Source organism: Periplaneta americana, chromosome 10, assembly GCF_040183065.1.
Source record: "Periplaneta americana isolate PAMFEO1 chromosome 10, P.americana_PAMFEO1_priV1, whole genome shotgun sequence".
NCBI classification, from domain to species: Eukaryota; Metazoa; Arthropoda; class Insecta; order Blattodea; family Blattidae; genus Periplaneta; species Periplaneta americana.
In genome coordinates, this window is record NC_091126.1 from 82,616,262 (window position 1) to 82,641,841 (window position 25,580).

The 25,580-nt window shown below is 32.0% G+C and overlaps 1 protein-coding gene across 3 annotated transcripts in view; it reads left to right on the forward strand.

The window, feature by feature from the left end:
- The window catches only part of MAPk-Ak2 (MAP kinase-activated protein kinase 2), a 103,476-nt gene that overhangs the window by 65,684 nt on the left and 12,212 nt on the right, over positions 1-25,580 (forward strand). Inside the window, exon 9 of one of the 3 annotated variants that reach the window (XM_069837799.1) lies at positions 167-10,534. The exons of the other annotated variants lie outside the window; for them this stretch is intronic. The gene's annotated coding sequence lies outside the window, so the exon portion shown is untranslated. Of the gene's footprint in view, positions 1-166; positions 10,535-25,580 lie in introns of those variants that run through there. 3 annotated transcript variants of the gene reach the window in all.

Below are 25,580 nucleotides of genomic sequence, written 5' to 3' on the forward strand. Positions count from 1 at the left end.
CTGCTGTCCAGTAGAATTACCTATGTATTGGGATAGATAAGATTACAAATGGAATTATGTGACTGAAGTTGGCAATATCCTGAACTACAGTTCACTAATTGTGGCGACTATGTATGTGACAAAATGAAGACATGGAGTCCTGAAAACTATATGTTTTCTGTAACAGGGCTGAAATCTTCTGCCTGTCTTAGTGAGAGAAGAGTAGAGGTGATGGTTTTGCAGTTCTCAGGTAGTATCAAAATGGGATCGGGTTTATAATTCTGTAGATTACACCACAATAAATTTGTTCTTATCCTAAAACTGGCAGGAATAATTTATTTTCAAGTTTCGAAAAGGCATTTGTATATATTTTGTTTCCCGTTTCCTCTCGACTGAGATGCATAAAAGATCAGTACTTTATCTGATGTATTCTAGGGTTGTGTGTGTGTTTTTTTTAATGTCGAGGAAATAAAATTTAACTTTTTTTTTAGTTGATGTGCCATAAGTCCTGGCCTTTTACTTATGAACTTTATCAATATAATGGGCTTTGTATTTTTCAGTCCTTTGTTTCCCATATATTTCATTCCACAGTTTCTGTCTCTGTCTCTCTTTCTCTCTCTCTCTGATACAGTGATTGATACATAATAATTTGAAAGATGTGATAAGTAATGCCAAAATATGAAAAATTCTTTGTTGATAGTACTTTACTTTTCCTTAGCACCAAATATTGATTACTCTTGCTAGAACTGAAGTTAACTCTTCTCTCGAGCTCTGTATCTTGTATGTGTAATAGATTACTTTGCAAGTAAACTTCTGCTGGGCTTATCAGTTAAGTTTAAATGTAGTATTTTTACATCTAAAGTGGGATATAGTTTTAAAATTCCTGGAAAGTTATAAGTAAACAAAATAATACTTGAATGTTCTCAGGGTTACATAATGTTGGTTTTTACTTTATTACAAAACACATTGCTGAGTCTGTTTATGTGTGTTATATTGAAAGTTAAGGTAAAATTTGTGAGAGAGGTATGTCCAGTACAATGTCCTATTTGATTCATCAGCTGATCAGAATTAAATATACAGTTTTGTCATGAAAATACAGATTTATTCATCTAATATAGAATATTCTTGGGCTTGGTGGTGCAAGAAACCCCATTCTGTGGTATTATTAGGTGTTTCAATCGTGGGATAATATGAAAAGCTCCCATTATACATATATTTTATAAATTGATATTTACGCATTTGACTTATCGAACTTTACATGGAAGAAATATAAGATATGACTTCTAACAGCTGAAATTTTGCATTTGGTGGCATTAGAGAATTAAAAAATTTGGACATTAAATTTCAAATTTAATTCGACTTCAACACTTCTATCTGAAATTACATCCATAAAATAAATAATAAATATGAATATATACGAACACTTCATTGAAATCTTTCACAATGTGTTAGAATTATTGGAAATTGTGCTTTTATTTTTTGTTAAATGCTAATGTTAGTAGGGGAAAGGCACGTAAGATATGCAGTTGGGTAATTTTTCCTTATTAATACTCCACTATGAGGATATGAACAGTTGACTCTGAAACATTTTATCAAATGGTACACGATCAAATGAGAAATATATGTTGAGAGACACTGGAGGATGAAAAGAAAAACCTTTCCAAAGTGCATATTCTTAGAAATAGAGTAGCTAAGAACATGCAGTGCAATATCTAAGAGTATGCACCATTTATAAATAAAACCTAATTTATAACTACATGTTTTGTTTTATTAAACTGTTGTAGGAGGATGAGGTGAATTAAGCTTATAAGTTGAGTTGAACTATTTAAACATTAAGTGGAATTCTGCAGTGCTCGGGAAAAGTGACACAAGTCAGTTTCCACAAACCTTTTTTGATAATTTGTTGACAACTTACGGAACATCTGCTCGCTTGGAAAAAAATACATAAGTATTCCTCCCATTACAATAATTCATACAGAAAAAAAATCAAATCGACATAAACCAGTGTAAGTTGTCAATAAATTATCAAAAAAGGTTTGTGGAAACTGACTTATGTCACTTTTCCCGAGCACTGCAGAATTAAAACATCTCCAAAAATTAGAAGATGACACCTGCTGTGCAAGACAAATATCAAAGCTGATTAAAAAGTAAAAACAACTGATTGAATGAAACTAAAATATTTCTAACAGTGAGAACTATTAATAATATTGAAAGAAATTCATATTAAATCATGTTAAATTTATCAGTAATCACAGTTTGAATAGCCTATTTCCTTGGTTAGAAGAATGTTAGTCTATTACATTTTCGTCCATTCGTAATTTGGTCCTAATTTTACGTTTGTCCAGTTATGTGTTTGTCCTGCATCAAATTTTGTCCACAAATCTTTTGTCCATGTCATTTTAGTATTATGTGAAATTTCGTTGTATAAATATTTTGTCCTTACCTGATTTAGTCCAAATTTATTTACTTGAAATTTTCGTAGCTGTGTTTATTACAAAGAAAGAATCGCTGAAATAAAACATGAGATTTATTTTCAGTTATTTCAAAGAACAAAGATCATGCATTCATTGCAAGTGTAGAAAGTGTAATTTCCTTCTTTAATTTCCATCTTCGTGGTTCTGTGGGTTGCTGTGTAATTTCATTACAGGTTGCTTGCAAGTTGACTGATTCTCACATCGCCAATATATCCTAGTTCGATCCTTAATATAAGAGTGGTGTTGATAACAGTAGCTGTCTTTTATGAGCAGTGGTTTGTTCCTTTTTGAAGTAGTTACTTTGGGCTCCATAGCTGATAATTTTATGTAAAACTAATGAATGCATGCATGTATCTGTCCATTTTTGAGTTCCTCATTATTTGGTATTATATTGTTGGCATCTGTTTAAAATGTACTTCTAGTATCTGAATATCCAAAATTAATTATTGGACAGTATGTATATTGGACTAAATTTTTTGTGGACTAAAAATTTCTGGACGAAATTTACTCTTGGGCGAAAATGCTGTGGACTTATTCCACTGGACTTAGAAAGTGTTGGTCATAGAAATTTGGATGAACTATTGTATTGGACGAAAATGTTTGGACAAACATACTTGAAAGCTATTTTTTCCTTCATAGTTTGAGCATATTAAAATATATTCACTCTTCACATCGTTCAAATTATGAAAGGATTTTTTATGTAGGTAAATGTAGGTTATAACGAATTTCACAAGAGTTTCTGTAGCAGCTCAAGCTATGGCAGTCTCCACTGAAAACAATATTTTTCTGCAATTTCAGATTTTGTTTCTCTTTTGTTCTGCTTTAAACTTAGTGCTGGTAAAGATTTCTGCTTTCTATGTACGTCTGTTCCCTTTCTTTATAAAAAGGTTTTGAAAATGGGTAGATAATGAGTAGAGGTGCAGATATGTACAGATACCAGAATTAGGCTTTTGGGTATTCCATTGTGTCCTGGAACTAGACATTTTATGTTTCAGAATTACTTACAGATTCCATCAGATGAATAATTTGACAGTTGTATGTTACTTGATCCCAGCTTTCACTTGCATTGTTCTAATCTCTTTTCACACTCTTTGGGCATAATTCACTTTCAAAGGCCCAAAGGCGGACTTGTGTAGATGATGGATCTAGGGTGTCTAGTATTTTTATGAAAAAAGAGGACATTTATAAAAAGATTGAGATAAAACTTGATACATTTAAAATAAAGTGGATAGAGGAGACTGATTAACAAAATTCAAATGCTGTTGACAAGACTTTTATTGACAAATTGTAATGAATACTTATCTTTGTATTGTGCATTTAAATGACATTTTTTCTGTTTACTTTGTAGAGGTAGTATGTTTCTTTGTTGCCTAACTTTCCTAATTTATGTATTTGATCAAGGAGTTCAGATTCTTTAGAGATTTTGTCACAAAATTTAGCACATGATGCCTCTTTAAGTGTGTTTAGACAATGAACAAGGCTTTCACACTTTCAATTATCATTCATTTTTTTTTTCATTTGACCATAAATATTTTAATAGGGAAAAAACATTTTCTGCAACAGTATTTGACCCAGGAACTGCCAGGAAAAATCCTACCAAATGAAGAATGTTCTAAATGTTGATGTTTTTTACTATTGAAATAGACAAACATTTCACACCATTTTCCATAATCACATTGATTTTTTTCAGCATCGTTTTCCATTTTACTTTTACAATACATCTGTGCATATGAAAATTCTTAAAACAACTCACCTTCATCCACAAAAGAATTTTGCAAAATACTTTAAACAAAACTACAATATTTTTGGATATTCCTCCATCTTAGCTGCTATGGTTCAAAGGTCACTCAACCAAATGCTTTTAAAAGGTGTGAGAAATGATAAACCTCATTCATCACACATTAAATCAACCTAAAAAACGAAACGAATGTTGTTACAATAGGATCGACAACTGAAAAATGTACTGTGGTACCAGGCAGTACCAATATACAACAGTAAAAAAAAAAGAAGAGAGAGAGAGATTATAGACCAAACAGTTCATGATTTCGTGATTGTATAAGTATTCATTTCAAGCTTTCGTATCTATAATTGCACATCAAACTACAAAACAAAACATCATGTAACATAAAATAGATTGGCAAAGCTTGTCACAAAAAAGAAGACATTTGAGTATCACCAATCCCGCCATAACATAACGAATGAACTTCACTTCTGTCGAATATAAATCTTCACTTCACTTCAGAGATATGAGAGTCTATAACTTGCAAGTGTAAAATATTTCGGACGAAATTATAAAATAGTCAAAACACTGCCAATAGTGAGATATTGAAACTTAGTATACTCTTATGTGCCCTTCCCCTATAATTAATTTATACTGATTATTATTGTGTTCTCTTTGCTTATAATGGTTGTATAAGGGTGTTCATCATCTCTTCTTAATACAGACATTTAATTGAAATGACGTTCAGCAGCTATGTGTATGTGTGAAATTTGGAAATATTGTCCACCATGTACAAGAATGTGTAAATAATTGACGTGATCTGAAATGAAAGAAACTGAGTGACTTTCGCCTTCGATATAGAAGTCGGAAGGTGTTAACAATTCATTATTTTTAATTGAATTGTATGCATTTGTATTGTTTACTAAGTCATTTTATTTAGTTAAAACATTGTAAGTACCAGTACAGTGATTATGAGTGTTTGCTTGTAAATTGGTATTGGATTGAAATGAAACGGGGCTCTGTAGACTGGTCATTTCTGGATGTCTGCATGTGTGTATAGCTGTTGCCCAAATGATGTTTAAATGACTGAACAATCTTTTATTAATATTAGGTGTAAATTAGATCTTAGTGATACAGTTTTCTTTTGAAATTAAAGATGAAGCATTGAAGAATTTTTTTTCTATTGTCACTTAATATTGGAAGAAAGTCGCACAAGAAAATACTCTCAGGTTCTTTAATAGGTATAAATTAAAGAAAAAAAAGATTTTATATATCAGTAGCAATATGTACATCATTTGGATCAATTCAAGTACGAATTATTAGTACAGTTGAACTCAGCATTCACATAGAAATTTGTAATAGTTAGCAAAATAGTAGGAGCCAATTACTGCTACTTTGAGAATAGGGAAGGAATATACATTTACAATAATTTTACATCTATTTCCATGAACCTGTGTAAGTCGAGACCAGAATTGAAGGGTTCAGAAATATAGTGGGCCAAGCGCCATTTACTAAAACCGTAGAAAAGAAGGGTTAAAATGAAGTTATTACCATAATTCAATGGAAACATATAGCAAGTAATATAAAGTATACACATTAAGACTAAATGATATGTCAATCTTCATTAAACTATAGTATTCACTTAACTTTAATCCTTGCTTTCTCCTTTTTTAATAAATGGCACTTAGCCCACTATGGCTCTGAACCCTTCAATTGATTGTATATAAAAAGTCGATAATATTTCCACTGACATTTCTGAAGACTGTGTTTGCTATCTAATACTTTCGGAATAACTGAATAACAAAAAATATTGTATTATTTTATGAGTACTGAACAAGGCTTTTTCTGTACATTATTCTGCAAATTCAGTGGTTAAGATTTCGTTCGTACCTAGTACTTAATAGTACTTACATTGTCTTGGTGCTCTTCATATGTGACAATATTGATGTAAATGAAGACTCAAATTTCAAATATTTCGTACTAACTTCACCAGAACAGTTCTTAACAATCACTCATATCCATGCGTTTGTAAAAAGATGGTCTCATGTTATTGATTCATCGTTTCACGGAATATTTGTTTTTCTTGTGGAGCATATAGGAGAGAGTGTTCAGAATATATATATATATATATATATATATATATATATATTATGCAGTATGTATGTATGCGTGTTGTGGAATTGGGTTTCAGAATTAGCTAACAGATGGTGATAAATGTAAGGAATGACATTATGAGGTTTCCACTCTCCTTTTGTGTAGTGATTCAGTGAATTGCTAAATGAGAGTTTTTATAAGCTCTTTTCATGAGATTTGTATATCTTCGGAAGGCAGGTAAACCCTCTCATGGCTGTGACATCACAATTCAGTGCTCCATGGCTCTCAGCAAGGGAAAGCATAGTGACAGAGCAACAGAGGGGTGAAAGTGAGGGTCATTGTTGTAGTGATTGAGGCAACTAGTTCTGCTTGAGGTACTATTTACATGAATTGTTTATGGGAGTACGAATATGAATAAATCACAGTACTAGAAAATGCGATAAAATTTCAAGGAACAGAAAATTTAATAAAAATGTTTTTATTTATTTGATTAATTTTAAATATCATGGTAATGAATTATAATTACACTTCTCACATAGGAAATAATTTTATGAAAGTTTTCTTAAAAACACAATAAATTATTAACTGAATTTATGTCCAAATTAATCCTGCTGCTACCAAGGTTTTTTTTGTTACTTACTACTACCAAGGGGAGTAATACAATTCCCCATCAAAATCATGGTACCAATCTTTGTTAAATGCTTGGAATATTAACAATGCATATATTATTGACTATGGACTTATACAAAATGTAAACATTTGAAATAATTTTCCACTTTTAAAAAATACAGGATGATTCGAAAGTTCTGTTACAGTTTGTTAAAAACGTGTACCAAACTTATTGAACTTCATATAATATGTTATTGGTGACACTATGAGAAAAAAATATCAGTAAAATTAAACTTGCCTACCTTCCATTTCAAGGCAAACTCCTCCACGCTATATAATTTTGACAAGGTGAAAAACACAGCTACAAGCAGTGAAAGTCACAGTATTATAAAAAAAAATTATAAATAATTTTGGTTACCGTTTAAATTTAAACATTCAAATACAATATATACAACCATGAACATCTCCCAAGACATTAGTTTATAACTAATAAAATCTTAAATATCGTTGAAAATTCTAAAGACAAATAAATAGAAATATAAATCTACGAAAATAAATTTTAGTTTTTTTGTTGAAATTCAAATATTTGAACATCACCTGTACTACAATTAAAAAAAAAATGGAAGCAAAGATCATGATACTCATGGTAATATAAATAACAATATGAATAATTATGTTAATAACAGAAAATAAAATAATTTGGACGCAAACAAGCTCAAAAATGTAGAAAATTAACCTACAAATTGAATTTCATATCCTGGAATTTTCATGACACAGACTACCAAGGGGGCTAACAAGGTCACCCCAGTTAAATAACGCGAATTACTTACTAAAGTAGATTAATTATTTATGTTATTCTTATTTCAAAATGTTAGTAGACATTTAACGGACAAATACGTGGAATTTCAAAAATAAATATGGAGAAAAGTGAAAATAATATTGAAAAATTATCAGTGTATTAATCCTATTACCTCCCTTGGTAGCCGGAGGATTAACATTGTAAAACCACAATTGCAGTAACAAATATTTCATAAGTATCACATTTTACATTGTAAGTACCCACCATTATTATTTTAAAGTAAAAATAATATTCACATTGAAATTTGCGTAATTATTCTTTCCAAAAATACTTAATCTAAACCAAATTATGCACATTGTTGGACTTAAGATTACAATCAATATTTAAAACAGTTTTGAAATAATTATTATTATCCATTTGTATACATTTTACTTGGTACTTGTGTGGGTTCTAATTAATTTTTGAACCTTTCTTCTGTGTTACTATAACAGGAGTTATTTGGACAACAATAATTCTTAGAGAATACTTAAAATTGTAGTTGGATATGGACATCTTTGCCGAGGTTTTTTAAGATTCGAAAGTGAAAAAGTTGCTCAAAGACATAAGTGGATCTCAGTAATATCATTAACATTCTCACTGCAAACCTGTGAAATCGGGAAAATTTTTCTGAGATAACAGTCCATAAAATTCACAGAAACTACTCACTAATTGTTAATTCAATAAGCTGTTACTGTAGCTCGGTGTCTTAAGTTTACTGAATAGGGTGTGACTAATAGCCGGGAATTGGGTCCAAGAAATTTCAATTTTTTAAATCTTGAATCAAATTCCATATGAATACATTGTAACATTTTTACATATTGTTCAACTTCTTCAGATGTAAAAGATTAAAAAATTCTTGTTAATTAAAAAAAAAGTACAAGTATTTCTCTTTTTGTCAATTGACATTCGCAAAAACACAATTTCAATTTAAAAGCTTTTATTGAGTCATACATTTATGTAATTATCAAAATTTTACCTTGAAGGAAAACATTCGGAAAATTTCAGTGGTCTAAAATCGGGAAGAAAAACTAGGTTACAAATCAATAATTGTGTTCATTACCACAATCTGCCAGGAACTTTGGATTTTAACAATAATCAAAACCTTTAGATCTTATGGCATTTTTTGTCTTAACAACTGCGTTTATCATAGTGTTAGGCTTAATAATCTTATAACAAAGATTTTGCACATGTACGATGAAATGGACGGGAATAATATTGTGGTATATATGAAGGTTCATAATATTTTCTCTTAAGTCTCCCAACATGCCAAAGCTACATCCTATCATTACTGCAGCATCATCTATTGCCATTGATATTAATTTATCTCATGACAAATTGGCATTGTCAGTTACCTCTACTATACATATAAAATTATTTTTGTCTCTAGTGCTGTCCTTCATGGAAACTAAATCTAATAATTCTTTAACTTCCAGGTTTTCATTAACAACTCTTATAAAAATGGCTAGTCGGGATAAACTAAAACTAATGCTGCTCTCGTTAATTACTACAGAATAAGCGAAAATATATTTTTTGAAATGTTACTAATTACAGTGGGTGGACAACAAATTAGGAATTTTATGATAAAATCATTTGAATTTATACATTGTATTTTCATATCATAAAACCTCAAAGTCCTCTATTGGCAAATAACTAAATTACCATCATAATCATGTCTAAAGGAATATTTTATATTCATTTTTTGACTACCTCTGTGGTCTGTTGGTCAGCATGCTGGCTTCAAGATCTGGATGTCCTGGGTTCGATTCCCAGGCTCAGCTCTTGGGAAATTTTCCTTGAAGGAAAGTTCCTGGCTGTCCAGATAGTCTGAAAACTTGTATGATTGCGAGTGTTCTGGGTTATTAACTAACATTCTGGGCACACGTTGCTGACAATCAGCACGATCTGTGAGCTCAACCAGAAAGCACTAAGAGGAGAGTTAACAATGAATTTCTATATTCATTTTGACATAAATAGATGCACTAGATGTGTACAATGTTCCTGAAAATTTGTAAAATAAGATTAGAATAAGAAATTTCTATTTCATTGTCCACCCAATGTATACCTGGACATCTGCAGAAAAGTTCACAATTCGCCAACTAGTGGCGTGAAACTATTGCATCAGATTTGCGAAACGTAGACAGTATTTCGTAAACTTTACTGTAATGCTGATATCACTGATCAGTGATATTATGATATTGCTGACGATTTATTTGTCATTGTTTAATTAAATATATTAGCTCTTTCCTTTCATTCATATTGTCGTTACTGGTGTGGCAAATCATATAACACTGTAGAGTGAACTGTTTTAAAAATTGAAGTTCTTTTCCACTAACTAAATTTTTTGCATTTCCACCAAGTTTACAACAAGTAAGAACAAATTTTCCCAAAGAGTTAAAACGTTACTAGATGTAAATGGCCTCTCACACTGCGAAGTTGTAGGTTTTCAGTTACAGCTGCATAATTCAGCACTGCTAATCCTATCCCTGACTGCTCTTTCATCAGTCCTCCCCTTTACTGCTCTGTTGTGATTTCAAGTCAGGGGATGAATTCTGATGTCACAAACACATGAGGTGGCAGAGACTGTCCCAAGGTAAAGGGATTGTGATTGATGTTCAGTAATAGTTGTCTTACTATTCCTTCAGTTCTCAGTTTACCAGAGTCTGTCATTTTTAAGTTCGAGTTGTAGTTAGAGTTGAGAGAAAGAAGGGTACAGCAAGCATAGAGAGTGTGATTATTGTAGGAAGTCAGTTTGAGAGTATATTTGTGTTGTGTAACTTTTCCTGACTGTCTTAATTCTGCAGAAATACAATGATAAATGTATTATTTTATTTTAATTCCTTAAATTCTATGCAAATATATTATTCTCTCGTTTTATCTTTAGTTATCAGTAGTTTTTAACATTAACATTTAAGTCTAGTGGTTTCAGGCTCCTTCACAAGCTTTACAAGGAATATGGAATAATTTGAATAATTTCGAGGGAAAAATTGTTCCGGGCTGGGTATCGAACCCAGGACCTTTGCAAGGAATATGGAGTTACTAGATGTCAATTATTACAATAATCAATACATCCATCCATCTCCACATTCAAGGATTTTTGGTTTTCACTCAGTTTAATCTATTTAACATAGAAATAGAATGAATATTTTGATGTTATTAGTTACGTTGAGAAAGTTGTTTTTTCTTCTAACATATTCAAAAGCGTTTGCAAGTCTTTCCAAAAATAATATTTTATTTGAATTTAAAAATTTTCATTAGGATATTTCACTTCACTACCTCCTGTTCTGTGATAGATTGTGGTCGTTCATTCAAAATATGCCTGATGGGCTAGTTAAACATTTCATTGTTATTATTTTAGTATCATTTATTCATATGCATTGCTTCAGCGATGGTAATGAATTTTCCTGTCTAAATATATAGAACAGTAATGCTTTTAGAAACTTAAATTTAATAATTCTTATTCCTTGCATGAGCTTTCTGCTCTCTTCATTTCTTGCTTAGATAAGCATCAAAGAGCAGAAAGCTCACGCAAGTAACTTGAAATCTCCAAAGTATCTAGAGATTGATAGAAATTCTTATTCATTAAGCAAGAATAATAGTGTCTATGATGAAACTGCACTTGTTACTTAGAGGCTATCTCAGCTTGGGTTGGTTCTGAGTCAAACATATGATAAGTTGAATTAAAATTTTGTGGGAAAAGTTGAAAACAATTTTCTGTATGAAGATATTGTAATTTCGAATTTTTCTTTTGATTTTGGTTACATTTGTGAACATAACATTTTAAATTTCCTGATACTTGACATCAAGTAAATTTTATGCCTAGTTACAAGAAGTGCCATGGAAATTCCTTTGTCTTATTTTGTATTCGTCCCAAACTCTTAATTTAATGCTTAGAGATACAACATTCACATGCATTTCATTAGTGTGTGTGTGTGTGTGTGTATATATATATATATATATATATATATATATATATATATATATATATATATATATATATGGAAAATATTTATTATTGTCATCCATTTGGTCTGTTAAAATCTGATGCTAAGAGTGAATATTAGAGAGTATTAATTATTTTGTGTTACATTAACATGTTGAAATAAATATGAGTTACAATTTTTGTCATAGTTTATAATTTGACATACTAAACAATGCAAACACAGCAAGTTTTTGTGGTGTAATTATTTTATGCCTGTCCAGCTGTATATTTGAGTAAGTTTGTGTATAATATGTAAGTAGGAACAATATTTTCGCAGTGAAACAAGACTGTTTTGTTGAAGACATGACTTTTCTTTAGCCACAAAGTGGATTTTGTTTTCTCTTGTATGTATAGACATCACTCACTGTCATTGAATAGGCGTAAAGACGTCAGTTACACAAGCCCTCCTGATGGTAAGCATTTAAAAAGTAGACTCTCAAATTTTGTGCATATACATAACCCTTTTATACAGAAATAAGATTTTGGAATGTATTTCTGCTATACAAAGCGTAGCAGTGAATTTGGCAATTAGGAAAATGTCACAAGTATTGAAATATTTATATCTACAGTAAAACCCCAATAAGATGCTGTTCAAGGGACCGGGTGTAAACCGCATATTAACTGGGACCGCGTATTAGGTGGGTATACTAATTTTGAATTATATACAGTATCTACATTGTATTAGCATTTTTCTTTATTGAAATACATGATTCATGAAATGTAATACAGTATTACTTCATTATGTAATTACTGTACTGTATGTCAAAGACATTTACAGTATGTACTATACTTAATTCTTTCGAAAAAAAAACATTTATAGTTGTTTGCCATGTGCGTGTTCTCCAAGTCCTCATGTTTACCACACTTCACTTTCCTGCGCTTAAATCCTCCTGACGTTGCAGCTGCAGTGATTGAATCGCGATTTTTTATCATCGTCCTTAATGTCGATTATGGGATTCTTAATGAATCAGAGAGTTGTTTCTGATTAAATGTACTGTTTTCATCATACTTTCGTAAGATTTTAAGTTTTTCCGACACGGAAAGTGCTTTTCATTTAACACTCACTGTAATTACACTCACAGACACTTCAATACACTAAAGGACAACAAATTGACCAGCAAAAATTTCCAGAATTTTATTATGACTGAATGAGGAATGTTGTTTGAGAGAGAAGGTTAGCAAGAGGGTGGGGTATTTTAACTGTATGTAGGCTTTAAGCGCGCATGTAAAGAGTTGAATAAGAGAGCGTATCAAAAGGGTGAGGTATTGTACAGTTTGAAGTGCGCAGGTAAAGGGCCAAATACCGGTACTTTTCAGGTTAATGGCACCAGTGAGTTCAATGCCAAAATGTTTCATTGCTGTTACAGTACATTGCTGAAAATTATATTGAAAATAGCGTATTATGCAGAAATTGAGCGCAACAAACGGGGTATTTTATAAAGGCTTTATATATGAAATGTGCAGGGACCGGACAAAAAAAGCGTATTACATGGGATAGCATAATAAGCGGGCGCGCCTTATCGAGGTTTTACTGTATATTGATTTAACATATACTAAATGAAAATACAATCCTTAAAATAACTTAACATTTATATCTTGAAATTGACCTCCATTTCATTCCACGCATTTTATCAATCTTGTGTGCAGGTTTCTCATCAGTAATCACATTATGCAGCATGGTCACAGAAATTCGAGCAAACTTTTCCTGGATGCATTACTTCAGGTCCTGTAGGTTGTGTGTTGGTAGTGTTTGGAAGATGTGTACTTCCAAATATCCTCAAAGGAAGTAATCACAGGTGGACAGATTATCACTGTAACACAAATTTAAACTTTTTTCTGCCCTCTGAATAAAATTGTGTAATTTCTGTTGCCATGGATATGGTCAATAAGGATCTGAAAATAAAAATCCTCTGTCACATACCATTTTTACAAACCAAAGGTTCTATTTTATTTATGGAATCATTTTCAAACCTTGAAAAGAGACATTTGACCCAACTAGAAGTTTAGAATGACATTTTTGTTCTTTTTCTTTTGTATTCACTTCAGAAGTGTTCCTAACTAAGGCTCAACAATATTCTGCCAATATGCTGCAGTTCCACTGTCGCACAACCCATTTTCGCATTACTGAAATGTCCTGGTGGAAACATTCATCATGTTCATCACTTATTTTGCCCAAGTTTTGAGGAAAAAGTCTAGATGACAATCAAGGATATGTAATTTTGGTGACATACGACACTTCATACACTGAAAACATCTTCTCATGTTATTCACAGTTCCTTTATACTCTTCAGTTTTGTGACTTCCTAAAAAGTTTGCACACACTAACTTGAAAGCATTCCATGCATATTTTTCAGTATCACTTAACGAGTTGAAGAAATCTATATCTTGCATATCTGGCGGTCAGTAAACACTCCATCTTTAATTTCTGCCTCGCTGATTTTGGAAAACTTTTTTCTCAAGTATGCAAAGCTTCCCCTACTTTGTCCAGTGCTTTTACAAATCTCTTCATTAACACCATTTTATTATGTACGGTTTTGAGATATACATGTTCAGGATTTAATAATGCCTCATAATGCACACTCATTTTACCTGGAATGTAGGTGTTTCACTTAGATCACTTTTTAAAAATATTTCCTTTCTTGTTGCGACTGTCCCACTCACACAGAAAACAGCAGTACTTCATGTAACTTTGTTGCATACCAAGAAATACTTTTAGATTTGCGTAAGTCTCTTTCTTGTGAACTGAGTATTCTATGGAAACAATATTGACCAACACATACTATGTTGATTGCTGATTCGATCCCACTGACAGATAACATCTCTACATGTTCATATTCATTCAATGGTCCAATCACTTGCTGACTTAGGAGGCGGAATACGATCGTGAGGAATTAGTCGCATAACTAAGGGCAGGTTTGGGTACTGAGTGGCAAGTTTTGATTTTGCAAAATACCTTTTCAATTTTATCAAACGAAAATAACAGTCAGTAACATGATCTTTTTGTTCATGCCGTACCATTGTTACCAAAAATGGCATTGATGTTAGAGAATCCTGTAGCCACTATGCAAATTACTTGCACAACTGACTGTATTATATACTCATTTGTCGATTGTTGAAAGTACGAGGCACACTTTGCACATTCCTAATGATGACTGTAATCAACAAATTGTTTGGCCAGTATTTTCCTCACTTCATCAGTGACAGGTATATTATCTTTTATGATCAAGATACTTGTGTATTCCTCTCTGAGAGTAGTGCAGCAAAGTTGTAAATCAGTTTGTTGCCTTGAAAAGTAGTGTAGTGCACCATGTGGAAATGGATCTGTTGCATCAAGGAGATGATGATGATGATGATGATGATGATGATGATGATGATGATGATGGTGATGATGCATGAATAAATTGTGGAATGGCGGCGAGGGAAATGGAAGTGCCTTGCCAAAATTTTCCCTAGCACGATTTTGTATTCATCAGCATCAAAAGTGACTTTACCTGTGAAATATTGAATGGCACTGGATATTGTGCGAGAAAACAGCTCCTTACACATCAGTCTACATCAGCGATTTGTAGGTGAGATATTATTTACAGCAATGACTGTTTATTCCAAATATTAACTGCAATAAGCTAGTCTCATTTTGGGAGAGTTTGTTAATACAAATATGTCCATAAATCTACTGCTATAAATTATTTTAATTTGAAATTTGTTTAATTGCCTGCAAAATATTCAAGTATTGCGATAGTATATACAATGTACTTGACAGTTTATAATACTTACTGGGCAGTGAAAGGTGGAGTTTAATGTGAATGAAGTGAACAAAATTTTATACAAATATTAGGTGTCGTCAAACCTTATGGCACATGTCGAACATGTTGCTGTGTTTGTCTGGGATGCAGATTTTGTCACAGCATTAATTGTTGTTTAGATATTAGAGTGAATAGTTAGTGCACGCCACACATTTCTGACTAGATCTATACTGCATTCCATAATGTCTGACTTGAGAAGTAAACATTGCCAGCAGAGGAAGGGAGAGGGACAATTAGTAATCAACCAATGGCAGAGGTTATGTTCCAGGCTTACCTGGAGGTAGAATGCTTGAGACCACTCAACTTCAAGGTAAGCCTGGAACATGACCTCTGTCATTGGTTGATTAGCAGTTATCCCTCGCCATTCCCCTGCCAGCAATGTTTACTTCTTCTGTCAGACATTGTCGAATGCAGTATAGTCTGTGTTGAAAATATGAGGACAGTGAACATTGAATTACAATAAATTTTTCTGGAAGTACATTTATTGGTTAAGGGAATGAAATTTGTTATTAACATCTGTCATATTTCACGCCCACTTCTTTGTTAAGGAGCATTTCAGATTACCATATTTATACTTCATTGGTATTAAAGGGCATACTACTGAGTTTTAGTCAATTTTGGTCATATTCTTCATTTTTTAAATATGGCGGCAAAAAATCTACGGTTTCTTGAATACTGTGGTCAAGATTTCATCGCAATATCTTTATTCTAAGTTAGACATTTATTTAACCTCGTATAAGTGGTTATTATATTCAAAATACGTATTACAAACTTTAAAGTGGTTTTAACGCAAGTCAGAGTTTTTTTTACATTTTAACTTATAGGAAATAAGACATTCCTAAATAGCTACACCTATACACAACAGGTCTGTGCATGAAATGCTGCATTCATGTATACATATGATTATTGTTAAGAATGCTATGTTTTTTTTTTATGTTGGGGAGTGAATTTGAGTAACCAAAAAAATTACAATATTCAAATTTATTTATTTTTTTTTTACTATGAAGTCTAAACCAATACACCATTTCATTATAGGAAGTCGTAGTATCATTTCAGACTTCTGGGAAATTGATTACCTTCATGTGAGACCCCAAATAAATGTTTACTAGTAATAAAAATAAAAGTTATATATACTGTATAAATCTTTCTGGGCAGATTTTTCGAAATACAAATTTGAAAACAATTGTGCACTGTGTTTTAGCAATATCTAACTCTTGTAAAATTTTCAAGAGATACAGTTAACACTGTAGAAATTACAAAAACTCGGTGACACATGATTTATGATTTCAGATTTGTTCATTCAGCAGATTTATAAAGGAAATCTTCTAAAGTACCCTGATGAGGAAATAATTAGTTACATGAGAATTAAAACATGAATAGTTAGTACCAAAATTTGACATATAAAATATGAAGAGATATGTATGCATTCATTTTTATGGACTTTTCTTAAATAGAAGAAAGCAAACTAAATTGCATTAATAGACCTTCGAGTTACAGCCTACCTTGTAAAGAAAGTATTTGCAGGCAACATTGATATGTTTGACACAGGATGACTGAAAAAATTCGTTATTATTGAATGAATAATTTATTTAATAAATGAACTTCAAGACAGCAGTTTGGTTCTATACTAGTTAAATATGTCCACGTGATTTGCTTATTCCCCTGGCAACTGTTTCACACACTTTTCTGGAGATTTCTTTACTTTATTAAGTGAAATATAAACTTAAAGTATCATTATGCTGCAAAAACTTTGTTAAAAATTCGAAAATAAATATCAATAATTAGTCACAATTCTCAAGTGAATACATTTACTTTCGTGTCATCAATTGCATTCCAAACATAAGTGTTCTGTGATGTTCCTCATATCACTAATGCTCCATTCACATTTTAAACTGCATGAAATCACTCTTACTAACTACAACAATTGAGGACTTCAAATGGTAAACCATGAAAGTGCCAAAAACAAAACTGTTCACTATTACAGAAAAACATTATTAGCATAATAAAGACACTTACAAGGTTTCTTACCTCACTAATATTGGAGCAGGTCCTTTACTTATAATTCACAAAACCCACAATATTGGCATATTAAACACTTCTTTTATTCATGTTACATTTAATACATTTTATGAATGTCATGTTTACACCAGGTCTATAGTTAACACTCTAGCTCTGATACTGGAGCAGATCTTTTAGTTTTAATTTCACAAAACCCACAATATTATTGGAATATTAAACACGTTCATTATTCACATTACACTTAATACACTCTATGAATAAGATGTTTACACTAGCTCTATAGTTCAACACTCTATGTAGGGAAGAAATCTCTTTATTAGTCTTCATCGTTGGCTGTACTTTCAAACTCCATTTGATGCCCATACATTTCCAAATAAAACTTTTTGTGCTTATCTTCAGGCAAAAAAAAAAGACCATTGCTATCAAGTCGTCCTCCTTTTCTTCACTTATGTCTTTTTTTCATCCTTATGCCTGAGACAGACACAAAACGTTCATTCATGTTGTTTCAGAACAAAACAAAACATGGGTATCATCAGTAATGGCGGTGGCACATTCATGGTTCTTCACTTTACTCAACGTGGTACATATACAAGGAGCGCCTAATAAACTGAAATTATAATCTTAGGCACATTCACTGTTTACGAGTTTGTTCAACTTGGAACAAACATTCAGTCCTACTAAAAACTTTTTTTTTTGTGGCACTTTCATGGTTTACCATTTGAAGTCCTCAATTACTTCGGAATAACAAAATTAGGTATGAAATCACAGAATAGCAATGAAATTTATTTCCACGCTAGAATAAATACTGGCTACGTCCATGTTATGTCACGAGAACTCTTCAGATCAGTTGACTATTCAAGTGGTCACTCTTGAGCTGAAATGGCAACAGTGTGCCATTTTAATCTCAGACAGTCACCTCTGACTGATTATTTTGAAATGGTTGCTATGGAGAACAAGTGAAATGACAGACATGTCAATTCCTTTCGAATTATGCACACATTATAGAAAGAAAAGGATATAAGAGTTATTTTCTCTGTGAATGAGTCTCGTGTATTAAGATGCATTTCATGGTAGTGGAAAAAATTCGAGGACAATAATTTACTTGAAACTAAAAAAGTAATAATCATACACAGAAAAGAAATAAAGTTGCTTTTTGTTACAGGCAAAATACATTGATTTCTTGCATATCCCTTTATATATTTGTAAATACATTTGTGCTTCTTATGTAAATAGTTAAGAGTGTTTAAGATGACTTCAAGAAACGAGTATATCTGAAATATTCAGTGTAGTCACTACACTTGACGAGATAAACTTTGTGTAACAAATCCAGTAAATAAACTCTACTACGAGTCTTATATGGAATAGGTATTGAAGAAAAATGTTTCTGTTTCTCGAGAATGTGATAAAGGATGCCCAAATGCTGTGCTTATCTGTAGCATTTTCTGTGGATCTGGCTAGCCGTATTTTATCTGCGTGTTCAAAAGTAACTTCGAAACATCAAGTGGAGTGATATAATAGGAGTGGGAGTGTAGCATGTAGAGATTAGAATTGTGTGGTCCACTCTTTTGTGGAATGAAAGAACAAAGGATCAAAGAAAGAATACTCAACAAGCTTCTATTGCAGATCAAATTTAGGCAGTATATTTATGACAGTGTGGTAATGTACACTGGTTATATTGTATGTTTTTTGCAAATTTGCTGCAAAGATTATATTTTAAAAATGTCAGAATCTTTACTTTAAATTTTCCAACGAAAGAGAAATATGATTGATGTATCTTATTATGGTTTTGAGCTGTAAAATGAATAAATATTTAAATTGATGCTATTATTATGGCAACGTTGCATTTTTGGTAATACAGTATGTATTTTTATCCCTGAAGTATGGTGAATTTGCAAACTTTTCAAATGGAATGCAAGAAACGAAAGTGACTAGATATACACTGTTCTATATATAGAAGACAGATTTGACATGTTCACAATATCGTAAAAACTTTTAATTTTGCCTTGTTAGAAATACTTCTCATAAATGTAGACTACATATTAATTTGTAGTACAATCAGCCTAACAATGTCCATAGAAGATAGCCATGCACAGATGTCTCACTGAACACAGAAAATTTAAAAGGTTATGTTCACAAATCATTTGTAATTCATAAGGTGTTCGTTACAGAGTCTTTCACATATGGTACCGTAATTTATCACATGGATATATCTTACCAATATGCCTTACTGGAAAGATGATATCTAAAGAGACTATAGCAAGGAAACTAATGTTGATAGAACACTACACTTTTAAATGCTAACATGTTATGCATTAGATCTTTTTTTCTATCAAGTAATGTTTTGAACAAGTTACAAAATACTGAGTTTTCATCTGTGAGATTTTTAAGAATGTAACTAGGTGAAAAAAGAAAAAAAGAGATTTATATTTTGTTTTGACTTCCTTAAAATGACAACCAAATAATCCACAATATTTTATTTCCAATTAAATTATTTTGTTATGCATAATGTCTCAAAAAGTTATTACAGCTATGTGTTTAACAGTAATCATTTCGTGAGAAACCTTTAACTAGTTCTTTTCCTTAATTTTTAGTTGCATTGTCTACTATACAGGGTGATTCATGAGGATTTACCGTCACTTAACAGAGTTTATTTCCAAAGACATTCTGAGCAAAAAAGTCATATAAGCATGTGTTTTAATTTCAATATTTGCAGAGTTACACTAATTTGAAGTTGTTTGTAAAATACTATAATTCTTTAGTTTTAAGGGTAAAAGAATATTACAAATAAAGAATGAACTATTCAGGAGTATCATTTCTTTAATTAGCTAGTACGCCGAGAGAGTGGGACAGATATTTATATGACTTTTTTTGCTCAATGTCTTCGGAAATAAGCTCTGTAAGTGGCAGTAAATCCTCGTGAATCACCCTGTATAATTTCTACCCTTTAAAACGAACCTAATTTTACATAATTACTAAAGCAATATTTGTGATTGCAGTCATAAATTGATCAGTTTGTGGTTTGTTCTTCTTGCATTAATTTACTTTGCCCCTCCTCTACTTGAAAGTTTTGTTACAAAATTAATATTATTAAATATCCGTGCATTAGGACAAAAATGGTTGTCTTCATCATTTCACACTAATAAAAAGCTTTTATTCCCTTTTTGCTTTGTCCTTGTTTTAGTGTATACGAGAGCATTAAGAGAGAGATGTTCAGTTACAGGATGGCAGCCAGTCTAATTTATGGCTACTGACTCCTTGTGGGTTAATGCCAGATTGAATGCTCCTACTCCATTCTTAAATTAAAAAAAAATAGTTTTATATGCTTCTATGGGAATGATAACAAACCGTGTGCTGTAGAAAGTACAGCCACACTGAACCTCAAGTCTTAATGTTTTATGTAGTCATTTCTTGAGTGTTTTCAGTGATGAGGGATACTCAGTGAAGTAAAATCAAATTGCATATTTGCGGGATGTACTTGTTGACAAGTGAAGTTACGCTCAGGAACTTGAGTTTTTCAGTGTGTAATTACAGAATTACTTCTGCTTTTTTAGTTAAATATATGTTTTCTATTTAGTTTCAGTATTTAATAGTATATCGGCTTATCCATTTATTAGAATGCTGCTCAAATTGTACAGTGCACTAGAATTAAGTTTCTATAACATTTTATGTACTTTACAGTGTCTGTATTTTGTTATCTTTTTTAGAAGGAAAGAATTTAATTGCATTTTTATTCGTTCTTTACATATTACAAAATGTGAATTTCTTCAAAGCCCATGTCAATGTATACTGCGTCACGTCAGTCATGTAGATTCTCAATTTCTTACATCAAAATTATATTTTTAAAGTTGATTTCATACAACTCATTGTGCTCTATAAAGGTAAGGAAATAGTAACTCTGCATAGTAGCAGAATCACAAAAAATATGAGGCCTTCATGATTAAGACAATTGCGCCTTTTGGCATTGTAAGAATATTTTTGTCTAAATTGACTTGGTAGCAAAAGTTTTCAGTCGGTTGTCAATTACAATGCCTACATTAGAATGAGGGCCTAAATGCAATTTAATTAAAGCTTTGTTCTTTTTCTTGGTCAACTGTCGAAGTGTTCAATGATGTGATAACATCGTAGTGCACTCAGTGGTGTTAATCTGAGGTTATTTTTCTTTCCTTCACGTTCGTGGTAATTAAAAGAGTTAGTATGTGTAATGGAAGACTGTTCTACATTTATATACGCATTCATAGTAACATTCTCACAGGTAGTACCTGCTTAACATAAATTGACCAGTTCGATTAGATTATACTTGCAGGTTTTTGTATATACTATTTTAGCATTAATTAAGTGTGCATAAAGACAGTGTAAATCGCATGAATGAAGTTTTGGAAAATTATCACTCCGAATGGCAAAGAGATATTCCTGCAAGTATGCTTTTGAAATAAGAACAATTTAATCTTATTTGTTAGCTGTCCATGGTATATAGCCGTGATTCAAGTGTAGGTGATAGAATAGTGCATTTCATCTTGTATATATTATTTATAAATTGTTGCATTAATTAAAACATTTCACAAGACTTCTGTATAGTAAAAGCTTACATGTAGATAGATGTTAATGAAAATTTGATGAAAAGAATAAACATATGCTTGAACTTGAAATTAGGCTTATAATTTCTTATGGGAAAGATTGCTCCTTTATGGAATATAATTGCAAAGTATTTAACTGAACCATTTTTTTTTCGAAAGTATAATTGATTTTGAAGATTCTTTCAGAAATTTCCTTCCATCTAGTTCTGGCACACAAGATATTGAGTAGCTCTAACATTTGTTAATATATTTGTTTTGGATTGTTAAACATACATACATTATTTGGTTTTCATTTATATAAATATAAATTATTCTGTACAAGTAAGTTGTGCAGTATCTGGTTGAAGCTGTTGAGAAAGTAATGTATTTAGCAGCATTCCAAAAATATGATCATCAGCAATGTTGTGGCTAAAATTGGACAGTCTTTTGTCAACTAATCTTAAATTAAGAAATACATGTCAAATGTGAGCATATTTAACAAAATATGGAGGTCGATCATGTTCGATTAATTTTTCTTTGTGTTACCAGTCATAGTACTCTAAGGCCTCAAAACATGGGCATGGATGATTTGTGTTCCTAGAGCTGTCAGGTTATATTCTCGGGTCTTGCAATGTCTGAATTTTGTTTTTATTAATTTAGGTCATTGTAGGGCACAGAGTTTAGTAATAGTTTACATTTGTGTACTAAAATCTGTTTGTTGCAAAGATATGTATATTGATGTTGCTTATTCTCATCTATGGAGAGGAAAGAACATAGACCTCCTATAATTGCATTACCAAATTAATATTAGATTCCCAAAGTGTGAAAAACATCGAGTTATGCTTCTTTTTTTTCTTCTGGTACAGCAAACTTCTGATTATCACCACTTGGATATAATCTGGAGTGTGAATTTGCGTGCAAAATATTGTGTTGTTCGATAAAAGGAGTAGTGGACTTTTTGCTGCATTACGTTATTCAGTCTATGCTTACGAGTTTGTCTAATCAAGTCCCATGTCTGTCAATATAATGAAATAAGTTAGCAAGAAAAGTATTGCTTACAAGTGCATGGATGTTATTTTTAATTACTACTGCTAACTGCAAAAAAGTGTGTGTGAAATAAAATGCCTCAACTCTTCATAGAAACACTTTTGTTACTGCAAAATATTATAGTGATTAATATTTCTCAGTGGGCCTTCGACCTTACGTAATTGGAACCTCTATTTAAAAATAATCTTCAACAATATACAGTAGAATTCCTTGTATCCAGCAACTGTGGGATGAAGCCAGTGCCAGATTTTGCCAGATAATTGGAAAATACGTTTATAGGTTATGTAAAGACATATTGTACTACACAAACATTTTTTTCCATGTTGAAATTTAGTAATTTTTATATAGATATTTAAAAATAAAGTTTTGAAATATGTACAGTGTTTATTTTTAGTACTGAATACGGTAATGTACATTAATCAGTACATAATTATTGTAATACAGTAATATATAATAGCGTAAAAAATACTAAAAGTTTTCGTAACCTTATCACAATTTTTAACGGCGGTCATGTGAGTCATGTGACGTGAAAAGCAGTGTAGCCAACATCGCAAATATGAAGACGATGAAGTAAAGCTCGATGATTTGAGCATAAGAATATTTCGCTTGCATTTTGTGAAATCCATTGTACAACAGCAGTGCTTAGCGGTAATAGCTATGATACTATCTATCACTCGAATGAAATTTTTGCGTGCTGTAGGAACAGAGAATTTCACACTTTCCTATTTAGACTCATGCAACACCCCTTCGAAACAGGCGAGTTCAAGTGTAAATTGTTTGCAAAATCCAAGTAACAGCTTACCGATGCTACCCGATATACTCCAGGAACATAACGGTTTTTTTTTTGTCTATCGTTTTCACGCATGAACAATGTAAAGAGCAAACACGATATGCAGCATGTGCGATCCATGAAAACCACTCACATCTTTGTCCGATTCTTCCCTTTCGCATGAATGACTATTTTTTTTGGCCTAGTCAGAAGTCCCATTGTTTTGGTGTTGCGGGATATTTGGGTGCCAGATACGAGGGATTTTACTTACTCCTTTATGATATCATGAAGCCCATTTTTTTAATGGCGAGTACTTGACTCTGTGTCATCCAAGCATCTAGAAGTGACGCACCAGTGCTGTAGTACTTTCTGCCACCACGTTAGCACTGCCTTTGGTGCACCACAGGAGGCAAATTGCATAGCACTGTATGATGTTGATTATTAACAAAGCAATGATGGAATTCCAGTAGGGGAAACTGGCATATCCTGTGAAAACCTCCTACCAAATACCATCCCCGACCACTACAAATTTCACTAGGAACACACTGGGATTCGAACTTGGGTTATTGGTCTAGAAAGTTGATGCTTTAGCCATTTGGCTAGCACTGTGCCCAATTTCTTTGTTAGCCACATTTCCACGCAGTGATTATTGAACCCCAACAATAGAGAAGAAATCATATTGATTAATTATTGGTAATTTATGTCTTTAACATGAACACCTCGATTATTTAGAGATTAACAGTTTCGTTTTCATTGAAATCGTGGTCGTGGAATTTGAAGAATATCATTTGGTAAATATTGAGCTATAACCGACGTGAAAAGTGCAGGAATGAAATCCTGTGGTTCGATGTGGACGGATTCTGGTTACAATGCGTTTTTTTATGTGCAATTTGAATGCAGCACTGTTGACTCTTTGAGTGGTAATGGGATACTTGTTCACTGAGATAGTCATGAACTTCATTGTAAAATATATCATTGCAAACTGTATATTACATAGGCGGAAGTTGATTTTGTTTCACCAAAGTATTGCGTTTATTGGTATGTTGAATTATTAAAGTGTAGTGTGCTCATAAACAGTAATTATATAATCAGAAGTTTGTTGTACTAAGTGCATGTTTCTGCTTCATAGCTTCCCTTACGAAATGAACACGGATGCCTGTGCATTCCAGATTCAAACATTGTTACAGAAATGAATAAACAAGTGTTTCTCTAAGTGAAAATAACATTCATGTATGCCATTGCTAGGTTTGATAATTTTATTGTATTGTAATTTATGCATTTGTATGAATTCAGAATAGATTTGAGCCACATATGATATGACAGCAGGTTACAAGTGTTTCTTTCTAATGTCTCAAATAAAATGTAATCAATGTAAGTATCAGTCTTCTAATTTTCGGTGTTATCTACTGTATATTTATGGTATATTCTGCTATAGCCCAATATTATGAAAATTAGAGGCAAATGCTAGATCTAACAGTTCAAGTAATAAAGTGGTTGGTCAGTGTTGGATCACTCAGAAAATGGCTGTAAATCAAGAACATATGTCTGGAAGTTCACTGTCTCCTCGTAAGTGCTGTGGTTCGACAGTCACATTTTGCTGTGCTTGTGAGTAACTGTATTTAATATTATACTCTTATAGACAATTAAATGCAAAAATTGTTTACTTTGTTTTATTGAGAAAAATTATACTTTTAGT